This window comes from Neomonachus schauinslandi, chromosome 8 (genome assembly GCF_002201575.2).
Source record: "Neomonachus schauinslandi chromosome 8, ASM220157v2, whole genome shotgun sequence".
Classification (NCBI taxonomy): domain Eukaryota; kingdom Metazoa; phylum Chordata; class Mammalia; order Carnivora; family Phocidae; genus Neomonachus; species Neomonachus schauinslandi.
In genome coordinates this window covers 37,159,887-37,173,719 of record NC_058410.1, presented here as the reverse complement: position 1 = coordinate 37,173,719, position 13,833 = coordinate 37,159,887, and the positions used below count along the sequence as shown (strand labels likewise).

At 37.4% G+C, this 13,833-nt stretch overlaps 2 non-coding genes across 2 annotated transcripts; both read left to right on the top strand.

The window, feature by feature from the left end:
• Positions 1-352: 352 nt before the first annotated feature.
• LOC123325582 lies at positions 353-456 on the top strand. Its single transcript, XR_006540519.1, has one exon. It is a non-coding gene; the product is annotated as a U6 spliceosomal RNA (small nuclear RNA).
• Positions 457-3,479: 3,023 nt separating this feature from the next.
• LOC123325588 lies at positions 3,480-3,585 on the top strand. The gene has a single exon (XR_006540524.1). It is a non-coding gene; the product is annotated as a U6 spliceosomal RNA (small nuclear RNA).
• Positions 3,586-13,833: the final 10,248 nt, after the last annotated feature.

The following is a 13,833-nucleotide window of genomic DNA, read 5'->3' as shown; positions in this document are numbered from 1 at the left end:
CTGAGCCGAAGGCAGACGCTTAACAGCTGAGCCACCCAGTGCCCCTATTTTGAGCTAATTTTTATATGAGGTATGAGGTTTAGGTCAAGATTTATTTTGTTGTCTGTAGATACTATTTTGGCACCATTAGTTTGAAAAGACTGTATCTCCCCCATTGAAGATCTTTTGCACTTTTGTCACAAATCTGTTAGTCATACTTGTGTGGGCTGTTCCTGAGTTCTCTGTTCCATTACTTTGTCTGAGTCCCTCCACCAATAACACATAGTTTTTATTACTGTGGCTATGTAATCAGTCTTGAAATCAGGTAGAGTGATTCTTCTCACATGATTCTTGTTCAGAATTGTTTTGGCTCGTGCTGGCTTCCAGAGCACATATACTAAAATCGGAATGATACAGAGATTAGCATGGCCCCTGCACAAGGATAACTTGCAGATTCTTGAAGCGTTCCATGTTTTTAAATGGTTATCAGAGATAAAGACTTAAATGCTTGTTGAAAACTGGTAAGAAAAAAAAATTGTTTTGGCTCTTCTAGTTCCTTTGCCTTTCCATATAAATTTTAGAATGATTTTGTTTGTATCTACAAAAAAAAATCTTGCCAGTATTTTGATAGGAATTGCATCAAACCGGTGTGTCAATTTGGGGAGAATTGGCATCATTACTATGTTAAGGGTTCCAGTCCATGGGTATGGAATGTCTCTGTTTATTTACGTCTTTGATTTCTTCATCATTGTCTTGTAGATTTCACTTTTTATCATTTCCTTTCTGTTTAGAGAACTTCCTTTTGTTATTCTTTTAGGGTAGGGCTGCTGGTGACAAATTTTCTTCATTTCCTTCATCTGAGAATGTCTTGATTTCCCCATCATTCCTGAAACATATTTTCACTGGATAGAGAATTCTGGTTTGACTGTTCTTTTGTATTTGAAAAATGTTGTATCATTTCCTTTTGGCTTCCATGCTCCTTGATGAAAAAAAGTGTAATTAATACATTGTTTCTCTGGCTACATTCAAGATTTTTGTTTTATGTCTTCGTTTAGAAGTTTGATATGATGTGCTGTGGCATGGATATCTTTGCATATATCCTGTTTGGAGGTCACACTGAATCTGTATGTGTGTGTGTGTGTGTGTGTGTGTGTGTTTTGCCAAATTTGGGCAATTTTCAGTCATTGCTTTTTTGAATACTTTTTAGCCCCATCCATCTTCTCTTCTGGGTCTCTAATGACATAAATGTCAGATTTTTTTTTTTTTTTTAAGTTCCATAAATTCCTGAGGCCTTTTTTTGGGAAGGGGGTTGTCTATTTTCTCATAGATTGGGTAATTTCTATGTTCTGTCTTCTAGTTCACTGGTTATTTCTTCTGTTTCCCTATTCAGTTGTCCCATTTTTTTTTTCCAGTTTAATAATAAAGTTTAATAACTTTTTAGTTCTCAAAGTTCCATTTGTTTTTTTCTTCATATCATATATATTTGCTGAGACTTCCTATTTTTTTTCATTAAGTGTGTTTGTAATTACTCAAGAATTTTTATGATGGCTGCTTTGAAATCCTTGTTTGATAATTCTAACATCTGTGCCATCTTGGTGTTGAAATTTGTTTTTTTATCATTCAGTTTGCAATCTTGATTCTTGGTATTATGTGTGATATTTTTTATTGAAACTTGGACGTTACAAGACTGGATTTTATTTAAATCTTGTGCTATCACAGGACTTTTCTGGCAGCATTCTAGTGGATAAAACATGGTATTGCCTTGTTACTGCTGGTGAGGATAGAAGTCCAAGTTCTCTACTTAGCCTCTGTTGATGGCCAGTGATGGTGAAGGAAGGAGCTGTCCCATTATTGCTCGGTAAAGTGCGGGAGTTTAGGCTCCCCCCTAGGTCTTTGCTGATACCATCCTGGTTGGGAGAGGGAGGGGGCACCTTATTACTGCTATTCACCTGTATTCTACTGATGTTGTGGCAAGGTAGTCATGTTACCCTTGAGCAATGGTGAAAAGTCCCAACTTGACTAGTCTCCAGTACTACCCAAGGGGGAAGGGATAGAGTTTTTTGTTACCACAGCATGAGTGTGAAATACCAGACTTCTTATGAGGTCTTCATTGACTGTGAGGGTGTACTCTCATTACTACTGAGTGGTAAGGGTCCTGCCTCTCCAGTAGGTTCTGATACCTCCCCAACAATGAGAGGATGGGATTCCTTCTTACTGCTAGTTGTGGATGAAATTCTGGGCTCAGGATGGTTTTCTCCGACACCACCCTGACAGCAGGATTTAGAATGCTACATTATGTCCCTGCAAGAGTAAAAGTCTAGGCTGTCTACTTGACAGTTGCTGAGGGGGAGTGGGGAACGGAGGCTGCAGTTTTTATCTGTGCTGTTTGGCTTGGAGCAGATTGGTTATTGTCTAAAATTTTCTTTTTTGCTAGGATACCCTTTTTCTTGTCTTTTGGTTAGAGAAAGTAGGTTTTTTTGGAGGATTTTTGGTTTTCCCCCTCTTGTCTGTGCTTATTGGTGTTTCTGAGTTGCTGCCTTCTCTAGTATCTAGTCTGGGATAGAAATGGAAAAGAGAAAACCCAGGGTACTCATCACTGTTCTTATTTGTTTTTTGGTCTCAAGTTTCTAGCTAGTCTGCTGTTTTCTCTCTACTTTTCAGAGTCTCATATATGGATATATGTTTATATCCATATATCTGGACTTTATCATATGCTATGTACATCCATCCTAGTGACCTAATCCTCTGTGTAATTTATTTAATTTCTTTAGAGAAAAATCTCTAGTCCCACACTTTTTTTTCTGGGATAAAGTTTTGGGGAATGGACTGTCCCACACATAGATCACCTGTTAATCATTTTGTTATTGCCCTCTCTTACTCTCTTCTTCCATTGTACATGGCTGTCTGGACTCAGGAGAAACCCCAGAGTTCTGCCTGGGCAGGTTAGCTGAAGCATCTTCTCTTGTTACCTGTGTCTTCTTTGGCTCTACCTCAACACTCTGCATCTAAAAGTTTCCTGAACTCTCTTGAATATCTGTATCTTTTCAATTTTGGCTTATATCCTTTTATACTTTATTATTTTAATGGAGTCTAAGGAGGGAAATTGTGTGTGTGTGTGTGTGGTGTCAGTCTTGAACAGAAAGCTTCATGAATTCTTTCATTTGTGTTGAATGGAATACTTATAAAGCATTAATGTGCCAAGATTTCAACATCTTATTTGCAATATAAATACACATTTTAATATAAAATTATGTTTAATATAAAGATAAATTATAGGTAAATATTAAGATTTTCCATGAGAATGTGTAAGTTTGAAAAAACATGCAACTAGAATATATAATTCATGCTGAAGAGTTCTATAAATACATGTAATATCAAAATCTTATTTTTCCCTTGACTTCACTTTAAGAGCTAGATTAGGGAATTTTGGATCCAGGACAACTAGAACTAATATATTCCAAGTTAATATTTAAGTTATTTTAAAAATGAGGTTTTCCCTTGTGCTTGCTTTGGGAGTACATATACTAAAATTGGAAGAATACAGAGAAGATTAGCATGGCCCCACTCAAGGGTGACATGCAAATTCATGAATCCTCCCATTTTTTAAAAAATGAGATTTTCCCATCTTTTCTATTTCTTATATTGTGACAGATGATCATCATAATGCGGTTAGGCCCACTACCACTTCCTGAAAAGACTTTCAAATAATTGACTTATTTTTACATTCTTTCTATTAGGCTTCTATATGCAATTTTTCTACCTCACCCTAACCTTTAAGTATGAAAACTAGGAGAGTGGGCTGATGAAGCTTCTCCAATTGAAGGGCAAAATAGGATTCTAATTGGGTGTTTGGAAAAGCTTGGTGGTTTTTGCCCCCATCATTGCAGACCGTGATATTGCTAACCAGCAGGAAAATACAAGACCAGAAGAGGTGTGTGTAGTCTGGGAAGTGGGGTGGGATGAGGGGAGTTGGTAGAGGTATGAGTCAGTAGAGGTAGTAATAGCGTCTATGTGGCTTTAGCATCTCTTCTGGGAAGTTTTTTGTTACAGGTAGAAATTTTACTATGTTGGTAAACAATTATAACTCGAACATGTTCCTGAGAGTTAGAGGTTGAAGAAAGCCAGAATCAAGACACAATGTAGAGGAATAGTAGGAGAAATTTATTGGCTTGTCTTCTGTATTTTGAAGGAGTTATATGCCACCCATCCCTCACACCTGAATTAGAAAAGATGAAGAGAATCTAGGGTATGAGTTCCAGCAGAGGTGGGGAAAAAAGACTAAGTGAATTGTGTTCTGCATGTTGAGGAGGGCCTGTGAGACCTTGAACAAGTAATTTAAATGTTGGCTCAATTTCCTCATCTGTAATATAGTAACTTGTTTTTGGCTGCGTACTCTCCTTCCCACTCTATCCCTTAAACACTTTTAGGCCTTGATTGCTAAACGTGAAGGTGGGTATAGTACCTAAGGATGGGTGTTTAGTTGTCCTTATCTTTGGTATTTTGAATCTTGACATTCAGTACAGAGGTGGCTGGAGATGAGTTTCATGATGCCATACTCCCTAGATAAGTGATTTTCAAGCTTTACTAAGCTTCAGAATCACCTGGAGGGCTTAAAGTATAGATTGCTGTGTCTAATCCCTTCCAATTTGATTCAGTAGATCTGGGGTAGAATTGAGAATCTATTTCTATCAAGTTCCCAGGTGATTCTAATTTGCTCATATAGAGGCCACACTTTTGAGAACAATTGCTCTAGATCAGAAGTTTTTTTTTTTTTTTTTAAAGATTTTATTTATTTATTTGACAGAGAGAGAGACAGTGAGAGAGGGAACACAAGCAGGGGGAGTGGGAGAGGGAGAAGCAGGCTTCCCGCCGAGCAGGGAGCCCGATGTGGGACTCGATCCCAGGACCCCGAGATCATGACCTGAGCCGAAGGCAGGCGCTTAACCAACTGAGCCACCCAGGCGCCCCTAGATCAGAAGTTTTATAAATCTCTATTGGAATATAGGCACACCTGTGCCTGTTATCTATGACTGCTTTCATGCTACAAATTTTGGTACAGTTGATTAGTTGCAACAAATACCGTATGTCTTGCAATGCTAAAATATTTACTATCTGGTATTCTTTTTAAAGATTTTATTTATTTGAGAGAGAAACAGCACAAGTGGGGGGAGGGGCAGAGGGAGAAGCAGACTCCCTGCAGAGCAGGGAGCCCTACTCCGGGCTCTATCCTGGGACGCTGGGATCAGACCCGAGCTGTAGGCAGACGCTTAACCGACTGAGCCACCCAGGTGCCCCTTTCTATCTGGCTCTTCACAGAAAGTTTGACCCCTGTTTTAGATCATTTCCTAATCTGGCTATATTGCTTAAACTCGAGTTGCCAAATGACAGATTACTACTCCAGAGGCTGCTTTTCTTGCAAGTTGTGCTCTATGGTTGCCCAAATACATTAGGTTCAAATCTACCCACCTTGTTCATTTGACAAACACATGGCAGTATGCTGGCTTGTGAGTATTTAAGCAAAATCCAGACAATAAGAAATGGTTGGTTCATTAAGTAGATAAATGAATTGTCCTGCTCTGGGGATAGATATTTATTAATTTGTCATTTAAATCATTCCTCTTACTTGAGGCATGTAGTCAAAATCTTGTATCCAACTAATATTTCTAAATATTATCAATAAAACTCGATGGGCCCATTGACATGCTGTAGTTAGTTTCCTCCTTATATCAGCTACATTGAAGTGCAATACTTTCTTGATTGGATATAGTGAGAGATAGAGTTTTGAGATTTTCCTTTTATTACATTTAAAACCATTTGCCTTATTTTCTTAAGATACTGTCATCTATGTGCGATTTTCTTTTTTGAGTCTTGGAGTTCTCGGACTAGCTATGAGTTTCCTTCAGTTAGTATTTGTATGATATGTATTTTTCCATCATACTTTTCAAACGTTCTGTATTCTTCAAAGTGTGTCTCTTGTAATTAGCATATACTTGGGTTTTGTTCTTTTATCCAATATGATAATATTAGTGAATGAAGTTTGTAGTCCACTTATATTTAATGTAACACTGCTACATTTGGGTTCATATTTACTCTTTTACTAATTGTTTTCTATGTGATCAAGCAGTTTTAAGTGCCTTTTTCTTTTTTGTTTTCTTTTGAATTTTCTGGTTCATTTTACTTTCTATTACCCTAGTTATACATTGTTATACTAGATATTATAATATGTATCATTGACTTGTTATACTTTTTATTAATCTATTTATGCGGTCTCTTACTAGAGATTGCAACATGTACCTGTGACTAATTCTAGAACCTTAGAACATTGTAATTCCGTTTACCTACTTCTGTTTTTTGCTTATTTTAATTTTACGTTTGTTAAACCACACTAGAATTATTACTTGATACTGCCAGTATTCAGTGTATGTTTATATCTACCTTCATATCTACTCTTTGATCATTCCTACAATTCCATTTTTTTTCTTTGGAATTTTTTTGTGAAATTACCTGAAGAACTCCCTTCAATATTTTCTTTAGTGTCTATTTCTTGGTAATAAATTTTTTTTGTCTGTGAAAAAATTTCATCTTTTTTTTTTTTTTAAGATTTATCTATCCATTTGACAGAGCACAAGCAGGGGGAGTGGCAGGCAGAGGGAGAGGGAGAAGCAGGCTCCCCGCTGAGCAGAGAGCCCCATGTGGGGCTTGATCCCAGGACCCTGGGATCATGACCTGAGCTGAAGGCAGACGCTCAACTGACTAAGCTACACAGGTGCCCCCAAAATTTCATCTTTAAATTTGAAAGATATTTTTGTGTAGAAGTCTAGATTGGCTGTTATAGCACCTTAAAAATGTTATTTCATATCTTTAGGCTTCCATCATTTTTTGAGAAGTTCATAAGACTTATAGCAGTATGTCTTTTTTTTTTTTTCCCTGTTACAAAGGTTTTCCTTTCTGGTTTTTAGCAGTGTTAGTATGATTAATTTCCCTAGATTTGTTTTATTTTCATTTTTATTTTGCTTGAGGTTCCTGAATTTTCTGAAAATAGGGTGGTACCTTTCATCAGTTTTGGAAGATTCTTAGTTATCTTTTTTTTTTTTAAAGATTATTTATTTATTAGAGAGTGAGAGAGAGAACACAAGCAGGGGGCGTGGGAGAGGGTGAAGCAGGCTTCCCGCTGAGCAGGGAGCCCGATGTGGGGCTTGATCCCAGAACCCTGGGATCATGACCTGAGCTGAAGGCAGACACTTATGACGACTGAGCCACCCAGGTGCCCCAGTCGTTATCTTTTCAAATATCGATTCTGCCCATTTTCTTTTTCCTCTTCTGGGATTCCAGTTATGTATTATCATTAGACTTCTGTAGGTATCTCTTACACTATATATTTTTTTTAGATTTTATTTATTTATTTGAGAGAGAAAGAGAGCATTAGCAGGAGGAGGGGCAGAGGGACAAGCAGACTCCCTGCCAAGTGCAGAGCCCCATCGTGCTGGACCCAGGACCCTGAGATCATGACCTGAGCTTAAGTCAGATGTTTAACTGACTGAGACACCTAGGCGCCCCATCTCTTACACTCTTATTATTAGACTTCTGAAGGATCTCTTACACTCTTAATGCTTTTTACATTAAATTTTTTCTCTGTCCTTTAGTTTGGATATTTCTGTTCACTTGTCTTTGAGTTTACTAATTTTGTCTTCTGCTCTGTTTCATCTGTTCTCAAACACATCTGATAAGTTCTAAATTACAGATCTTTTTTTCCCCCTTGAATGCCTGCATCTGATTCGTCTGTTGAAATTCTTAATTTTACCCACCCTTTCCTCTATTGTCTTGGACATATTAATTGTATTTTAAGGTAATTGTCAGTGAATTCCAATATTTGGGTTATCTGAGGTTTTTTTTTCTTCCTCTTCTTTTTGTTTTTTCTTTTGGTTTTTGTTCATGTAGTTATGTCTTATGGCAAGCCTAATAAATTTTGCTCAAATCTGGATATTTTGTTAAAAAAAAATTCTCTCCTGCACTAGGCAGACAGTGATGGCTGATCACCTTAATCTAATCGGTGACTGTGCTAACTCATGGCTGAGTTGTAGTTTGGAAGAGATTCAGTTCATCTCTTGTTTGCACTTGGCCTTCCATGTATTTTAACTGGGAGCTTGATTATGTTTTTTAGTGGCTCTTCTTCTGGCATGTACTGAACGCTAATCTTTGACACATGAGAATTCCAAAAACTCTGCTTTACTTTTCAGAGTCTTTCCCACATAGGCCTAAGAATTCTATAAATGCCCTGAAGGAAAGACTGACCTTGTAATCCAACATTCTAGGTCTCCATTAAAAGCTCTGCTTTAGCAGCCTGTAGTCTCAACCTTCTTCCTTTGTTAGAATTGGCGGATGCCTCCAAGGTAAAATTTGCTGCAAATATTAACTTACTTTTTTAATGTTCTGCCCTCTGGAGTCTTAGTCCTTCCATTTCTTGTTGCCTTAGCAGATCTCATTTGTCTTCATATAAATGGTTTCTGTATGTTACTTAATTTTGTTCTCAGAGGGAACACTGGTTGGCCATAAGTTTACTTCAGTGAGGGTGACCACCTGTCCCAGTTTGCCCAGCTGTTCCAGTTTAGCACTGTAGATTCTCCATCCCAGGAAACTCTTCATTAGCAGGCAAACTGAGACAGTTGGTCATCCTAATTCCAAGCCATCCAGAAACAAGTTAGTAAATTTAACTTAACATGAAACTAATATGTAGGAAGGTACTTTTAATAAAACTCATGTGAGAAAGACTACTTTTCACACGGAGGTTATATGTTAAATTATTTACTTTAAAATTGTTATAGCCAGTATTTTCATGAATAAGTGTTTCAGGAAAATGCAAATAGTTATTGTTTAGAAATTATACCTATTAGAAATTTTTAAAAGATCATCTAATCATTATTCGGTTAATTGTTCTAAGCAGAAAGTTGGTAAAAACATTGGTTTGTCTTTGAAATAGTTTTAAGTGTCTCTTCCTTAGAGTTGGAGTTGTTTTATACAAACTCTAACTTTCATTTATCTCTTTTTTAAGTGTATTTTATGACTCTAAAATGTTTTTGATCAGAAACTTTTGTGTCTAAATAAAAATTCATGCTGGCCAGTATATCCTGTGTTAAGGCAGTGGACTCAGTGCTCTTAGGGCTTCATAGCTAATAAGCACCATAGAAAAGTGAGGCAGGGGAACACTGTGCTCTTGGAGACAGAGAAGTTGTATTCACTAACTTCAAGTTTCATTTATAGATGCTGTATCTTGTTTTACTGATATTTAAAGTTTGAAAAAATAAAGTTTGTCCACTAATTAATGCTACAAAGGCAGATATTTTTACTAATAGAGGTATAAGTTTCAAAAGGCTAGATTGAATATCCTGTATGTGATACAGTTTCGGGCAATTAATTACCTGCCTCGTGATAGTTCTCATCTGTCCTAAATTATATTTCAGTTTATATTTTTAATTGTCATTTTATATTCATTTCTGATTTCGCCCATAGAATATAAGCTCTTCTAGGGCAAGAGCTTCTAATTATTTAATCCCTCAAAGCCCATATACAGATTTTTATTTAATTTCTAAAAGGACTGCTTTTTCAACGGGCAGGGCTTGATGGAGATGTAGTTTCAATTCTTTCAGTTACATATGGCCAGATATGCATCTTTGTATATATCATGACCTTACCAAACTCCAAAAATAATCCCAAGGATAGAACTTTGCTGCTTGTTTTAAGAAATATAGATGACCATCTCGAGTCTTCCATTAACTACACTTAAGCAAAGTAGCTTCAGTTTCTCCCTCTATAAAATTAAGGACTTGAAGGCAGTAGTTTTTAACATTCCTTCTAACTCTTCAAAAATAAAAATAAAAAACACTGAGGCGCCTGGGTGGCTTAGTTGTTCATCGTCTGCCTTCAGCTCAGGTCATGATCCCAGGGTCCTGGGATCAAGCCCCACATTGGGCTCCCTGCTCAGCGGGAAGCCTGCTTCTCCCTCTCCCACCCCCCCTGCTTGTGTTCCTGCTCTCACTGTCTCTCTCTCTCTCTGAAATAAATAAATAAAATCTTTAAAAAAAAATAAAAATAAAAAATAGACTGGTTTCTGAGAAAGCTAATATGGAGAACATTCTATTTGGATGTATCCGAGCCTTAACCCATGTTGTCTGAAGTCCATGAATCACCATGATTATAACAGTTCTGAGCTCCCTACTATCTTTAATTTCATTTGCATAAAAGCCCAAAAGAGGGAAACTTTTTTGTTGGTAACTTTTCTTAAGTCTGTTGCATTTAGTTGTTTTTCCTATGTTCTCTTCATTTCTAATTTTTCCCCTGTTTTTTTTTTTTTTTTAGTAATTGTACTGAAAACAAGCTTTTCAGAGTTAAGATTCATACTCTTCTTGATTTATCATAAAGCTACATGTAATGAGAGGAAAACTGTTAGAAGATAGATGTTGTTTCAAAGGTATATCTTGGTGAGGTTGGGATGGTTTTGGCCTGTATACTTCAATTTTATTATAAAAGTCTTTGTAGTTAACATAGAAATGTATTTTAATAGAAAAATGGCTTGTGTCTGTTAAGTCTCAAGTCAGGGATTCTTTGTGGACTCACAGGAACTGAAACCTCTTTAATGATAGCAGCACTACCTGAAGACCATATACTGCTAAATAGAGTATTTGGGATTTGTATGTTGACTTCATAACAACTAGATCAGCTAGGGGAAGTGTTTATGTTCATATTGGAGGGATTTCATCAGCTGTCCACCTATAATGGGGTATAATAACCACCATGAACTAGGTGGTTCAAGTGCTATATTTGGGCTGCAGAGTTTTGTTTGACACACATAGTTTTGGTGTTTTTAATTGAATTAATTACATTTTAAAATTAAATTTCACCTCCAAATTTAACTTCTGGCTTTTTTTTTTAATTGGACAATATGACAATAATACATCCATAATCAGTTGGGCCTAAATAGTAGCTTCTTTCAGATGACAACATTCTTTTGTTCACTCCACTTAATCAGGCCTGCTTTACTTATATATGTTAACCCTGAACCTCTTTTTTAAATTAATTAATTAATTAATTAATTAATTTTTTAATTCTTATGTTAATCCCCATACATTACATCATTAGTTTTAGATGTAGTGCTCCATGATTCATTGTTTGTGCATAACACCCAGTGCTCCATGCAGAATGTGCCTTCCTCAATACCCATCACCAGGCTAACCCATCCTCCCACCCCCCTCCCCTCTAGAACCCTCAGTTTGTTTTTCAGAGTCCATCGTCTCTCATGGTTCGTCTACCCCTCCGATTTCCCCTGATTCATTCTTCCCCTCCTGCTACCTTCTTCTTCTTCTTTTTTCTTAACATATATTGCATTAGTTTCAGAGGTACAGATCTGAGATTCAACAGTCTTGCACAATTCACAGCGCTTACCAGAGCACATACCCTCCCCAGTGTCTATCACCCAGTCACCCCATCCCTCCCACCCCACCCCCCACTCCAGCAACCCTCAGTTTGTTTCCTGTGATTAAGAATTCCTCATATCAGTGAGGTCATATGATACATGTCTTTCTCTGTTTGACTTATTTCGCTCAACATAATACCCTCCAGTTCATCCACGTCGTTGCAAATGGCAAGATCTCATTCCTTTTGATGGCTGCATAATATTCCATTGTGTATATATACCACATCTTCTTTATCCATTCATCTGTTGATGGACATCTTGGCTCTTTCCACAGTTTGGCTATTGTGGACATTGCTGCTATAAACATCGGGGTGCACGTACCCTTTCGGATCCCTACTTTTGTATCTTTGGGGGAAATACCCAGTAGTGCAATTGCTGGATCATATGGTAGCTCTATTTTCAACTTTTTGAGGAACCTCCATACTGTTTTCCAGAGTGGCTGCACCAGCTTGCATTCCCACCAACAGTGTAGGAGGGTTCCCCTTTCTCCGCATCCCCGCCAACATCTGTTGTTTCCTGACTTGTTAATTTTAGCCATTCTGACTAGTGTGAGGTGGTATCTCATTGAGGTTTTGATTTGGATTTCCCTGATGCTGAGCGATATTGAGCACATTTTCATGTCTGTTGGCCATTTGGATGTCTTTGGAAAAATGTCTGTTCATGTCTTCTGCCCATTTCTTGATTGGATTCTTTGTTCTTTGGGTGTTGAGTTTGATGAGTTCTTTATAGATTTTGGATACTAGCCCTTTATCTGATATGTCATTTTCAAATATCTTCTCCCATTCTGTCGGTTGTCTTTTGGTTTTGTTGACTGTTTCCTTTGCTTTGCAAAAGCTTTTTATCTTGATGAAGTCCCAATAGTTCATTTTTGCTCTTGCTTCCCTTGCCTTTGGCGATGTTTCTAGGAAGAAGTTGCTTTGGCTGAGGTCAAAGAGGTTGCTGCCTGTGTTCTCCTTTAGGATTTTGATGGACTCCTGTCTCACATTGAGGTCTTTCAACCACTTGGAGTCTATTTTTGTGTGTGTGTAAGGAAATGGTCCAGTTTCATTCTTCTGCATGTGGCTATCCAATTTTCCCAACACCATTTGTTGAAGAGACTGTCTTTTTTCCACTGGACATTCTTTCCTGCTTTGTCGAAGATTAGTTGACCATAGAGTTGAGGGTCCATTTCTGGGCTCTCTATTCTGTTCCATTGATCTATGTGTCTGTTTTTGTGCCAGTACCATCCTGTCTTGATGATGACAGCTTTGTAATAGAGCTGGAAGTCTGGAATTGTGATGCCGCCAGCTTTGCTTTTCTTTTTCAACATTCCTCTGGCTATGCAGGGTCTTTTCTGGTTCCATACAAATTTTAGGATTATTTGTTCCATTTCTTTGAAAAAAGTGGATGGTATTTTAACGGGGATTGCATTGAATGTGTAGATTGCTCTAGGTAGCATTGACATCTTCACAATATTTATTATTCCAATCCATGAGCATGGAATGTTTTTCCATTTCTTTGTGTCTTCCTCAATTTCTTTCATGAGTATTTTATAGTTTTCTGAGTACAGTTCCTTTGTCTCTTTGGTTAGATTTATTCCTAGGTATCTTATGGTTTTGGGTGCAAATGTAAATGGGATCGACTCCTTAATTTCTCTTTCTTCTGTCTTGTTGTTGGTGTATAGGAATGCCACTGATTTCTGTGCATTGATTTTATATCCTGCCACTTTACTGAATTCCTGTATGAGTTCTAGCAGTTTTGGGGTGGAGTCTTTGGGGTTTTCCACATAAAGTATCATATCATCTGCAAAGAGGGAGAGTTTGACTTCTTTGCCGATTTGGATGCCTTTGATTTCTTTTTGTTGTCTGATTGCTGTGGCTAGGCTAGGACTTCCAATACTATGTTGAATAGCAGTGGTGATAGTGGACATCCCTGCCGCATTCCTGACCTTAGGGGGAAAGCTCTCAGTTTTTACCCATTGAGAATGATATTTGCTGTAGGTTTTTCATAGATGGCTTTTATGATATTGAGGTATGTACCCTCTATGCCTATACTCTGAAGAGTTTTGATCAAGAAAGGATGCTGTACTTTGTCAAAAGCTTTTTCTGCATCTATTGAGAGGATCATATGATTCTTGTTCTTTCTTTTGTTAATGTATTGTATCACATTGATTGATTTGCGGATGTTGAACCAACCTTGCAGCGCAGGGATAAATCCCACTTGGTCGTGGTGAATAATCCTTTTAATGTACGGTTGGATCCTATTGGCTAATATTTTGGTGAGAATTTTTGCATCCATGTTCATCAGGGATATTGGTCTGTAATTCTCCTTTTTGATGGGGTCTTTGTCTGGTTTTGGGATCAAGGTAATGCTGGCCTCATAAAATGAGTTTGGAAGTTTTCCTTCCA